Below are 13,591 nucleotides of genomic sequence, written 5' to 3' on the forward strand. Positions count from 1 at the left end.
GGTAGGGGCTGCCCAGTCTCACTGCAGACAGTTAAAGGAATCGCAGCACCAGGCGCGATGGCTCACGCCTGTAATCCCAACACTTTGGGAGGCCGAGGCGGGTGCATCACGAGGTCAGGAGTTTGAGACCAACCTGGCAACATGGTGAAAACCCATCTCTACTAAAAATACAAAAATTAGCCGGACCTGGTGGCGAGCGCCTATAGCCCCAGCTACTCAGGAGGCCGAAGCAGGAGAATCGCTTGAACCCGGGAGGCAGAGGTTGTAGTGAGCCGAGATCGCGCCAATGCACTCCAGCCTGGGCGACAGAGCGAGACTCCATCTAAAAAAAAAAGGAATCCCAGCAATCCAAGGCGGAACTCTGGAAATAGTTTCCCATAGAAACACCATTCTACACTGCAGTCTTATTCTATCCCACTATTATTACTCCCAAAGATTCTAAGGTCCCAGTGCTTTCGCTTCATCCTAGAGGCTAAATGGGCTCCCCTGGACTCGCCTGGCAGAACTAACCACCTAGAAGAACGTTATTGTAAGGGGAAAATGTGAGTGCTACATAAGTTTCTTATAAATGTGCTTTTGAAATAGAGTCCACTCTTACGTTTGATATTTCCTAAAATTTAATGTGTGAAGGAAGATGCTTGGGAGACAATCCGTTTATCAGGCTGATATATGGCAGATAGTCTACTGACCTCCCTGAGCAAGAACCTTAGGAATGAGGCCAGGTGGCAGAAACACTCAGGGCCAAGGGTAGGGAGCAAAACTGTGTTGTAAACAGACCTAGATGGACTTGGGAGGAGGTGGGGTTCAATAGGAGGCCACGACTAATGCCCTGGCATGCAAAGGCTGGACAAGAGTCTTGAAAGAGCCTCAATTAGCTGGGCATGGTGGCGGGCGCATGTAGTCCCAGCTACTGGGGAGGCTGAGGCAGGAGAATGGCGTGAACCCGAGAGGCGGAGCTTGCAGTGAGCCGAGATTGCGCCACTGCACTCCAACCTGGGCGACAGAGGGAGACACCATCTCAAAAAAAAAAGAAAAGAAAAGAAAAGAAAAAACAAAGAGCCTCAAAAATATGGAAAACCAGATCCTAAGAGCAAAATGCCAAAGGGGACACTCATTAGTGAGGAGTCTGCAAAAACAGAAAGGTTTTAGCCAGAAGCTTATAGGAGTAGACCTGGAACCCAAATTGAAAAGGAACAGTGAGACCCGTAATTTGAGAAGGAAATAGAATAGGCAGAAGAACTATAGAAACTATACCTTCGAGTCTAACAGCCTATTTACAGGGGTGTCCAATCTTTTGGCTTCCCTGGGCCACACTGGAAGAAGAATTGTCTTGGGCCACACATAAAACACACTAACACTAATAGCTGATGAGCTCAAAAAAAAAAAAGAAAAGAAAAGAAAAAAGAATGGCCGTGCATAAATCTCATAATGTTTTAAGAAAGTTTACAAATTTGGGCCACATTCAAAGCCATCCTGGGCCTCATGCAGCCCGTGGAAACTTGCATAAGAGAGAGATTTAGGACTTTGGGGGGAAGTGCTCGATAAGGATTGAATAGCACCATAAACTGAAGCTAAACTGAAAGGTTTTAGAATTTAACTTAAGACACCTCAAATGCTTTTAGATGAAACTCAGGACTTTTCACTGTAGTAAAGTTCAGCGTGAAATTGACCTTGTAGGGGCACCAGACAGCAATGAGCAGGGTGTATAAGAGTGAGGGAGGGGTTAATAAATAGAGACGGTGGGAAAAGGAGCTGGCTTTTTGTGAGTACAGCTTCTTGCAGACTAGACTAGCAAGAGTCAAGAATGAACCTAAGCCAGACTCAGGTCTACGGGGCAGTGCTAGGCCTGTCTCAACCCTGTTCGCACATCAGGTACCCCATGCGTCTGCTGTAGTCTGCAGCTACATGTGAACCTAAAACATCACCGAGGTTTCTAGTGATGTTGAAACTCAGCTAATAAACAGGGAATCCCGAGGGTTCCCCTCTACTCCACTCCTGACAGTGGCCATCGTGCCTCTGCTTGAATACCTTAACTCGCCTCTCATGAGGCACCCATCTCCTCATTAAATGATTGTCACTGGGAAGAATCCGCCCCACACAACCAGATCAAATTTACCCCCTGGTAACTTTCAGCCCCTGGTCCCCATTCTGCTCTTTAGCACTAGGTAGCTGAATCGAATCTTTCCATGAGAGTCAATTCCATTCCTCCTAAATCTTCTCTCTTCTAAGATAAATAGTCCACATTATACAATCTTAATACCCAATTCAATGAGCATTTCATGATGGTCTAATATATGCAAAGCACCATGCTTGTGCCAAGTGGGACCCTAAAGTGAATATTATCTCCTTGCTCTTTAGGCAAACAGGGTGAAGACAAGAGGCATAGATGATGGACACTAAAACAAAGACTGTAAGTACTGTAATAGCTACACACAATTTACAATCGTATAGGCATTGGGAAAGAGTAGCCCAGCTTACCTTGGAGGATCTGGAAAGGTTCTAAGAAGAAGTGGAATTGAGTTGGAGTTGGAAAGACTTCAACAATCAGATGTGAGAAGGAGGTGGGTGGTGAGTGGAAAGAAAATAGGACAGGGCTGAGGACCTTGTTTTCTTTTTCTTTTTTGAGGTTTTTTTCTTCTTCCTTTTTCATTTTATTTTTATTTTTCATTAACAAGTAGTAATAATACATGTTTATGGAGTACAATTTGATGTTTTGATATAGATTTACAATGTGGAATGATTAAATCAGGCTAATTAGTAAATCCATCACCTCACAAACTTACCATTTTTTTGCAGTAAAAACATTTAAGATCTACTTTTAGGAATTTTGAAATATAAAATGCATTATTACTTATTATAGTTACCATGCTGTGCAATTGATCAGTAAAGCTTATTCCTCTCGTCTAACTGAAACTGTGTAGCCTTTGACCAACCTCTCTGCTTTTCCCAACCACCGCTCCACCCCCAGTCCCTGGTAACCACCATTGTACTCTCTACTTCTATGAGATCAACTTTCTCAGATTCTACCTATGAGTGAGATCATGCAATATTTGTCTTTCTGTGCCTGGCTTATTTCACTTAGCGTAGTGTCCTCCAGATTCATCCATGTTGTCCCAAATCACAGGATTTCACCCCTGTTTAAGGCTGAATAGTATTCTATTGCGCATATATACCACATTTTCTTTATTCATTCATCTGTTGATGGACACCTAGATTGATTCCATATCTTGGCTATTGTAAATCGTGTTGCAATGAACATGGGAGTTCAGGTGTCTCTTCAGCATACTGATTTCAATGCCTTTGGATAAATACCCAGAAGTGGGATTGCTGGATCAGGACCTTGGTTTCTTAGCTTCTGTCTGACCTTGAGCATACCTAAAATAAGAGCCCTGAACGAGATAATTTCTAAAGTTTAGTGATAGAGACCAAAAGGAGTATACGTGCGAGCATTCCAACTTAGGCCAAAGCCTAAAAGTGAGAAGCCTGCCCATATCACGGGAGTGAGGTGTGTGTTTGGGGCAGGGGTAGTAGAAGAGCAAGAGGGTTCATGAATTCAGTATTCTTGTTTCACTGATGCAGCACCCATCACCATTCTGATCAGGTCCCTCGGGGACATGGACAGTGTCCTTAGAATGACAATGATGATGGTACCACCAGCACCACCACCACCATTTCTCTAGCATGTGGGTGAGCCAAACACCTTTGGAAACACCTTACATATTTACATTTACATCCTACTGAATCCTCATAACAGCCCTGTGAGATAGATACAATTTTTATTATTCTCATTTTACAAATTAGAAAGCTGAGGCACAGAAAGATTAAATAACTTGCCCAAGTCCATAGGGCTAATCTAATAGCAGAGCTGGGATTTGAAGGCAAGTAGTCTCACTCCCTGCTTTTCTTCCTCGAAAAACACAAGGGCAGGGCTGAACTCAGCTCAGGGGACACAATCTATACCAGGACAAGGTTACAAGGGCACTATAACTTCTTCTTCTTCTTTTTTTTTTTTTTTTGAGACGAAGTTTCACTGTTGTTGCCCAGGCTGGAGTGCAATGGCGCAATCTCAGCTCACTGCAACCTCCACCTCCCGGGTTCAAGCAATTCTCCTGCCTCAGCCTCCCGAGTAGCTGGGGTTACAGGCATGTGCTACCACACCCGGCTAATTTTGTATTTTTAGTAGAGATGGGGTTTCTCCATGTTGGTTAGGCTGGTCTCGAACTTCCAACCTCAGGTACCCGCCTTGGCCTCCCAAAGTGCTGGGATTACAGGCGTGAGCCACCACACCCAGCCGGCAATATAACTTCTTTTGCATTCTCATTAACTCAGCCTCAGATGACACCGGCTTCCTTGGAAGCCACCGCATACTGATGATTGCAGTGGAGCTGACAATCACCTAAAAACCCCTAAATGCCTTTGACATGAGCCACTCTTAAGCCAGGTCTCTCCCATTCTGTTCACGTGTGGCTGATCAGTTCAACCTAAATGTTGGATTTTACGTTGAACCCTATAAAATTCTAGGTTTTAGCTCATAGTTTCACCCTACTATAATTTTGAAACATGATATGTTACCTAATGTTACCTCTCCCAGTTTAGTAATAACATAAACAAAAACAGTTGACAGTTATGGGAGCCCTGACTTTGTGCCAGACACCCTGCTACGTATTTGTTTGTTTAATGTAATACCTTATATAATCATTTAGTCTTTACACAAAGTTAAATATTATTATTATTCTCACTTAATAGGATAGGAAACCAAGTCTAGTGAAGTTAAGAAGCTTGCTCAAAATCCAATTAGGGGCTGGGCGCAGTAGCTCATGCCTGTAATCCCAGCTCTTTGGAAGGCCAAGGCAGGTGGATCACCTGAAGTCAGGAGTTCGAGACCAGCCAGGCCAACATGGAGAAACCCCATATCTACTAAAAATACAAAAAATTAGCCAGGCATGGTGGCAGGTGCCTGTAATCCCAGTTACTTGGGAGGCTGAGGCAGGAGAATTGCTTGAACCCAGGAGGTGGAGGTTGCAGTGAGCCGAGATCATGCCACTGCACTCCAACCTGCGCAACAGAGCAAGACTCCATCTCAAAAAAAAAAAAAAAAAAAAAAAAAATCCAATTAGGAAGGGACTGACCCAAGATTCATACCTAGGATTATCTGACTCCAGGGCCTGAACTTTTATCTATGTTCTCTGCAGCGTCCTCACATCTTCTACACACTTGTTATTATCTAAGTCAATCATGGAAAATGATGAAACAGGCCAGGCGTGTTGGCTCACACCTGTAATCCCAGCACTTTGGGAGGTCAAGGCGGGCAGATCATGAGGTCAGGAGATCGAGACCAGCTTGGCCAACAGGGTGAAACCCCATCTCTACTAAAAGTACAAAATGAGCCAGGCGTGGTGGCATGTGCCTGTAGTCCCAGCTACTCGGGAGGCTGAGGCAGGAGAATCGCTTGAACTCAGGAGGCAAAGGTTGCAGTGACCTGAGATCACACCACTGGACTCCAGCCTGGGCGACAGAGCGAGACTCCATCTCAAAAAAAAAAAAAAGAATAAAGAAAAATGATGAAACAGAATCAGGGAGAGAATTCAGAGGAAAATGACATCCCTCCAGGTGTGTATGAACCAATTACTCATAGAGTCATAAACAGTTAGAGAATGAGGCATTTTTCACAAAATATTGAGGGCTGGAGAGGTTGAACAATTTGCTCCCACTCACACATCTAGGAAAGAGAGGAGATGGAAAAGTAAACAATCCAGAAAGGTCAAGGCCCTCATTCCATCAATGCACAATTCAAGTACACATACGTGGGAAACCATCTGAAAAGTTTTCTAATTACAATTTCATCTAGCCAGCAATTCTCCAACTCATTCACATGCATCTCATGAGATCATTGTCAGAAGCCTTGCTAGAGTGAACGTGCACTTCATCAAAGACACCCCTGATCCGTGGGAGATGGGATTCGTTTGTGCTGATCTACTCTCCAGGAACACAAGAAACTCACCATTCTAACGGTTCATAAATCATCCATTTAATACCCCAGTTTCAGATTTTGCAGGAATTAACATCAGTGCAGGGTTTTTGAGACCCGCCAACTTGCTGAAACAGTGCAAGTCACCTGCAGTCCTCGGATACCACTCAGTGATGGCCCTAGGTCTCCCTACTCTGGGCCTGAGATTCACTTACAGCTGCAAAACACACCTGTGCACTCTCCTCATAGGCAGAATGCATCCACTTCTCAGTCATTTCCAACTGAGACTGTTTTCCTTGGTAGAGAATACAGAAGTCAAATGGACTCAGAGTGGTTCTGCCTTGTCTCTGCCTTCTGTTGTTGAGAATAAACCAGAAAAACCCCTTCTTCTGTCATTAACATTTTCAAGAAGCTCCGTTCAGTCCAGTGCTCTTGTTTCAGGCTTATCACACCCTTTCATATTAGTGTTTTCATAGCCACTGACAAAGACTGTGCCCTTGACCAAACTTTAGTCAGGTTCCTCTGAGCCCAATCAGGCCCCATCCTTGGGCATGCCCCCATCCCCAATGTCTGATCACCCTCAAAATCTGATCAAATTCCTCATCATCCCCCAGGTGATGTCTGATCACCCTGCCTGGTCTTCAGCAAAAATCACACTAGGTCAACTTAGCCAGAATCCCGACTCCCAGTGTTTCCCCTTAGTAATTTTCCACCCACTGACCCCACCTTACTCCTTGGTTACAAATCCCCACTTGCCTCTGCTGCATTCAGAGTTGAGCCCAGTTTCTCTCCCTGACTACAAGACCCTATTGCAGTGGTCCTTACACCAATTGCGATAGTCCCGGATAAAATCTGCCTTACCCTTTTAACACGTGTCAAGAGTAAATTTTTCCTTAACATCTCCTGTGGGCACTATTTGTATACATTTAAAGTGAGAGCTTATCCAAGAGCTTCCTTTTTAGCCTGGCAATCAAGTATCCTTTTTGCTTCTTTCTCCAGATCACTCCCTAAACCCCTCATCTATAGTAAGAAGCAGAATCAGAATTTGACTCCAAGACTGTGCCTGAGGAGCCTGAGCCCTAAATACTGTGCTCTATTGTTACCTGTGTTATTTGTAAATAACTGAGCCATTGATTAAAACACAGTCAATAGGCTGGGCACGGTGGCTCACGCTCACTCGTAATCCCAGCACTTTGGGAGGCTGAGGTGGGCAGATCAACTGAAGTCAGGAGTTCGAGACCAGCCTGACCAACATGGTGGAACCTCATCTCTACTAAAATACAAAAGTTAGCTGGGCGTGGTGGTAGGCGCCTGTAATCCCAGCTACTCAGGAGGCTGAGGCAGGAAAATCGCTTAAACCTGGAAGGCCTCGGAGGTTGCAGTGAGCCGAGATTGCGCCACTGCACTCCAGCCTGGACAACAAGAGCGAAACTCCATCTCAAAACAAAAACAAAACACTATCAATAACACAACCTAGAGATCTCTAGCTAGATGCATTTCAATCAATTAAGCACGCAATCAAAGAGACTGAAGGGGACCTGAGGTCCAGATAACTCAAGTGATTTAACCAACGTTAAAGATTATTTTTTAAGGGGAAAATCATGACTCTCACATGATATAAAAGAACATGTGGCAAATATTTTATTTAATTCATTTAACTGGAGCCAGCAAAATATTAAAACCAGCTCAAAGGAGAAAACTCCAACTACCACACATTTATAGTCAGATAAAAAATACCGAAATAAATTTACAAACAGGCAAAACTGGAAAAACTAGTTAATATCTACAGGATAATAAACAAAGGCATTCCACGGGAGACTATTTGCATTTTAATATGCAAGGAATTATTTGCATTACGATCAGTTTTCTATATGTTAACTTGTTTCTAAGGAGTTGTAAAATAGCATAATCAAAAGCAAATAAATAAGCATATCTCTATAAAATCAGATAATCCCCAAAGGCTCTAACAATCCATTGAAAGGATATCCAGTAATCTCTTTGCCCATTGCAAATCTTTCCATTTTTCCCTACACCAAAGTCAAAAAGCAGTAATAGCAAGTCCAGAAAAGAGGTGAAGAGAGCCGGGCGCGGTGGCTGACGCCTGTAATCCCAGCACTTTGGGAGGCCGAGGCGGGTGGATCACGAGGTCAGGAGTTCGAGACCAGCCTGACCAACATGGAGAAACCCCTTCTCTACTAAAAAATACAAAATTAGCTGCACGTGGTGGCACATGCCTGTAATCCCAGCTACTAGGGAGGCTGAGGCAGAAGAATTGCTTGAACCTGGGAGGCGGAGGTTGCAGTGAGCTGAGATCGCACCACTGCACTCCAGCCTGGGCAATAAGAGCAAAACTCCATTAAAAAAAAAAAAAAAAGAGGTGAAGAACATCAACAAACTGGGCTGCATCTGAACCATGTGAAGAAGATGGTCAGGTTTAGTGGTTAGCATCATGGGCCTTAAAGACAGGGCCTGGGCTCCCTCAAATTCCATCTTTGCCTCATGTGCTCGTGTGACCCCAGGCAATTTTACTTAAGTCTTTTGTGTGTCTTTTTTTTTTTTTTTTTGAGATGGAGTCTCTGTTGCTCAGGCTGGAGGAGTACAGTGGCTCCATCTTGGCTCACTGCAACCTCCCCCTCCTGTGTTCAAGCAATTATTCTGCCTCAGCCTCCCCGAGTAGCTGGGACTACAGGCGTGTGCCACCACACCCAGCTAAATTTTTTTGTGTTTTTAGTAGCGACGAGGTTTCACCACGTTGGCCAGGCTGTTCTCCAACTCTTGACCTCAGGTGATCTGCCCGCCTCGGCCTCCCAAAGTGCTGGGATTACAGGCGTGAGTCATTGTGCCCAGACTCTTTTTTTTTTTTTCTTTTTTTTGAGACAGAGTCTCTGTTGCCCAGGCTAGAGTGCAGTGGCATGATGTCGGCTCACTGCAACCTCCACTTCCCGGGTTCAAGCGATTCTCCTGCCTCAACCTCCCGAGTAGCTGGGATTACAGCCATGTGCCACCACACTTGGCTAATTTTGTATATTTAGTAGAGATGGGGTTTCAGACGGGGTTGGCCAGGCTGTTCTGTAACATTCTACCACAAAAGAAGTGAAAATGGCCTGTTCCTGCCTTAACTGATGACATTGTCTTGTGAAATTCCTTCTCCTGGCTCATCCTGGCTCAAAAGCTCCCCCACTGAGTACCTTGTGACCCCTACTCCTGCCCACCAGAGAACCCCCCTTTTTCCTTTACCTACCCAAATCCTATAAAACAGCCCCACCCCATCTCCCTTCATTGACTCTCTTTTCGGACTCAGCCCGCCTGCACCCAGGTGAAATAAACAGCCATGCTGCTCACACAAAACCTGTTTGGTGGTCTCTTCACACCGACACGCATGAAATTTGGTGCCATGACTTAGATGGGGGACCTCCCTTGGGAGATCAATCCCCTGTCCTCCCACTCTTTGCTCCGTGAGAAAGATCCACCTACGACCTCAGGTTCTCAGACCAAGCAGCCCAAGAAACATCTCACCAATTTCAAATCCAGTAAGCGGCCTCCTTTTACTCTCTTCTCCAACCTCCCTATCCCTCAGCCTCTTTCTCCTTTCAATCTTGGCGCCACACTTCAATCTCTCCCTTCTTTTAATTTCAGTTCCTTTCATTTTCTGGTAGAGACAAAGGAGACACGTTTTATCCGTGGACCCAAAACTCCGGCGCCAGTCATGGACAGGGAATGCAGCCTTCCCTTAGTGTTTAATCACTGCAAGGACACCTCTCTGATTATTCCCCCACGTTTCAGAGGTGTCAGACCATGCAGGGACGCCTGCCTTGGTCCTTCACCCTTAGCGGCAAGTCCCGCTTTTCTGGAGGAGGGGCAAGTACCCGAACCCCTTCTCTCCGTGTCTCTACCCCTTCTCCACCTTTCTGGGGTGCAAGAAACCCCCAACCCCTTATCCTTCACCCTTAGCGGCAAGTCCCGCTTTTCTGGAGGAGAGGCAAGTACCCCAACCTCATATCTCTGCACCCCATCCCTTATTTCTGCACCCTGACCTCATATATCTGTGCCCCAATCCCTTATTTCTGCACCCCAACCTCATATCTCTGCTCCCCGATCCCTTATTTCCATGCCCCAACCTCTTATATGTCTGCATCCCATCCCTTATTTCCATGCCCCAACCTCCTATCTCTGCGCCTGACCCCTTCTCTGCTTTTCTGGAGGGCAAGAACCCCCCACCCCTTCTCCGTGTCTCTACTCTTTTCTCTGGGCTTGCCTCCTTCACTATAGGCAAGCTTCCACCTTCCATTCCTCCTTCTTCTTCCTTAGCCTGTGTTCTTAAGAACTTAAAACCTCTTCAACTCTCACCTGACCTAAAATCTAAGTGTCTTATTTTCTTCTGCAATGCCGCTTGACCCCAGTACAAACTCCACAGTAGTTCCAAATAGCCAGAAAACAGCACTTTCAATTTTTCCATCCTACAAGATCTAAATAATTCTTGTCGTAAAATAGGCAAACGGTCTGAGATGCCTGACGTCCAGGCATTCTTTTACACATCGGTCCCTTTCTAGTCTCTGTTCCCAATGCAACTCATCCCAAATCTTCCTTCTTTCCCTCCCGCCTGTCCCCTCAGTCCCAACCCCAAGCATCGCTGAGTCTTTCTAATCTTCCTTTTCTACAGACCCATCTGACCTCTCCCCTCCTCCCCAGGCTGCTCCTCGCCAAGCCAAGCTAGGTCCCAATTCTTCCTCAGCCTCTGCTCCTCCACCCTATAATCCTTTTATCACCTCCCCTCCTCACACCTGGTCCGGCTTACAGTTTCATTCCGTGACTAGCCCTCCCCCACCTGCCCAGCAATTTACTCTTAAAAAGGTGGCTGGAGCTAAATTAAAGTTAATGCTCCTTTTTCTTTATCCCAAATCAGATAGCGTTTAGGCTCTTTTTCATCAAATATAAAAATCCAGCCCAGTTCATGACTCGTTTGGCAGCAACCCTGAGACACTTTACAGCCCTAGACCCTAAAAGGTCAAAAGGCTGTCTTATTCTCAAAATAGATTTTATTACCCAATCTGCTCCCGACATTAAATAAAACTCCAAAAATTAAATTCCAGCCCTCAAACCCCACAACAGGATTTAATTAACCTCGCCTTCAAGGTGTACAATAATAGAAAAAAGTTGCAATTCCTTGCCTCCACTGTGAGACAAACCCCAGCCACATCTCCAGCACACAAGAACTTCCAAAGGCCTGAACCTCAGAGTCCAGGCATTCCCCCAGAACCTCCTCCCCCAGGAGCTTGCTACAAGTACCAGAAATCTGACCACCAGGCCAAGGAATGCCTGCAGCCCAGGATTCCTCCTAAGCCATGTCCCATCTGTGCGGGACCCCACTGGAAAGCGGACTGTTCAACTCACCTGGCAGCCACTCCCAGAGCCCCTGGAACTCTGGCCGAAGGCTCTCTGACTGACTCCTTCTCGGCTTAGCGGCTGAAGACTGACGCTGCCCAATAGCTTCGGAAGCCCCGCAGACCATCACAGATGCCGAGCCTTAGGTAACTCTCACAGTGGAAAGTAAGTCCGTCCCCTTCTTAATCAATATGGAGGCTACCCACTCCACATTACCTTCTTTTCAAGGGCCTGTTTCCCTTGCCTCCATAACTGTTGTTCATATTGATGGCCAGGCTTCTAAACCTCTTAAAACTTCCCAACTCTGGTGCCAACTTAGACAATACTCTTTTAAGCACTCCTTTTAGTTATCCCCACCTGCCCAGTTCCCTTATTAGGCCGAGACACTTTAACTAAATTATCTGCTTCCCTGACTATTCCTGGGCTACAGCCACACCTAATTGCCACCTTTTCCCTCAGTTCAAAGCCTCCTTCACATCCTCCCCTTGTATCTCCCCACCTTAACCCACAAGTATAAGACACCTCTACTCCCTCCTTAGTGACTGATCCCGCACCGCTTACCATCTCATTAAAACCTAATCACCCTTACTCCGCTCAATGCCAAGATCCCATCCCACAGCACGCTTTAAAAGGATTAAAGCCTGTTGTCACTTGCCTGCTACAGCATGGCCTTTTAAAGCCTATAAACTCTCCTTACAATTCCCCCATCTTACCTGTCCTAGAACAAGACAAGCCTTACAAGTTAGTTCAGGATCTATGCCTTATCAACCAAATTGTATTGCCTATCCACCCCGTGGTGCCAAACCCATATACTCTCCTATCCTCAATACATCCCTCCACAACCCATTATTCTGTTCTGGATCTCAAACATGCTTTCTTTACTATTCCTTTGCACCCTTAATCCCAGCCTCTCTTCGCTGTCACCTGGACTGACCCTGACACCCATTAGGCTCAGCAAATTACCTGGGCTGTACTGCCGCAAGGCTTCACAGACAGCCCCCATTACTTCAGTCAAGCCCAAATTTCTTCCTCATCTGTTACCTATCTCAGCATAATTCTCATAAAAACACATGTGCTCTCCCTGCTGATCATGTCCGATTAATCTCCCAAACCTCAATCCCTTACAAAACAACTCCTTTCCTTCCTAGGCATGGTTAGTGCAGTCAGAATTCTTACACAAGAGCCAGGACCGCACCCTGTAGCCTTTCTATGCAAACAACTTGACCTTACTGTTTTAGCCTAGCCGTCATGTCTCCGTGCAGCGGCTGCTGCCGCCCTAATACTTTCAGAGGCCCTCAAAATCACAAACTATGCTCAACTTACCTCTACATTTCTCATAACTTCCAAAATCTATTTTCTTCCTCATACCTGATGCATATACTTTCTGCTCCCCGGATCCTTCAGCTGTACTTACTCTTTGTTAAGTCCCACAATTACCATTGTTCCTGGCCCGGACTTCATTCTGGCCTCCCACATTATTCCTGATACCACACCTGACCCCCATGACTGTATCTCTCTGATCCACCTGACATTCACCCCATTTCCCCATATTTCCTTCTTTCCTGTACCTCACCCTGATCACGCTTGATTTATTGATGGCGGTTCCACCAGGCCTAATCGCCACTCACCAGCAAAGGCAGGCTATGCTATAGTACAAGCCACTAGCCCGCCTCTTAGAACCTCTCATTTCCTTTCCATCGTGGAAATCTATCCTCAAGGAAACAACTTCTCAGTGTTCCATCTGCTATTCTACTACTCCTCAGGGATTATTCAGGCCCCCTCCCATCCCTACACATCAACCTCGAGGATTTACCCCCACCCAGGACTGGTAAATTAGCTTTACTCAACATGCCCTGAGTCAGATAACTAAAATACCTCTTGGTCTAGGTAGACACTTTCACTAGATAGGAAGAGGCCTTTCCTACAGGGTCTGAGAAGGCCACCGCAGTCATTTCTTCCCTTCAGTCAGACATAATTCCTCAGTTTAGCCTTCCCACCTCTACACAGTCTGATAACAGATGAGCCTTTATTAGTCAAATCAGCCAAGCAGTTTTTCAGGCTCTTAGTATTCAGTGAAACCTTTATATCCCTTACAGTCCTCAGTCTTCAGGAAAAGTAGAACAGACTAAAGGTCTTTTAAAAACACACCTCACCAAGCTCAGCCACCAACTTAAAAAGGACTGAACAATACTTTTACCACTTTCGCTTCTCAGAATTCAGGCCTGTCCTCAGAATGCTACA

General features: G+C 45.6%; 1 protein-coding gene across 3 annotated transcripts in view; it reads left to right on the plus strand.

Moving 5' to 3' along the window:
* The first annotated feature begins 424 nt into the window (after positions 1-424).
* Positions 425-13,591, plus strand: part of BCL2L14 (BCL2 like 14) — a 49,556-nt gene continuing 36,389 nt past the window's right edge. For 2 of the 3 annotated variants that reach the window (XM_019039059.4, XM_063694592.1), the window contains exons 1-2: positions 425-542; positions 2,359-2,410. The gene's annotated coding sequence lies outside the window, so the exon portion shown is untranslated. Of the gene's footprint in view, positions 543-2,358; positions 2,411-5,192; positions 5,611-13,591 lie in introns of all 3 variants that reach the window. The other variant, XM_063694593.1, reaches the window with a different exon arrangement.

The sequence above is a fragment of the Gorilla gorilla genome, chromosome 10 (assembly GCF_029281585.2).
Source record: "Gorilla gorilla gorilla isolate KB3781 chromosome 10, NHGRI_mGorGor1-v2.1_pri, whole genome shotgun sequence".
NCBI lineage: Eukaryota > Metazoa > Chordata > Mammalia > Primates > Hominidae > Gorilla > Gorilla gorilla.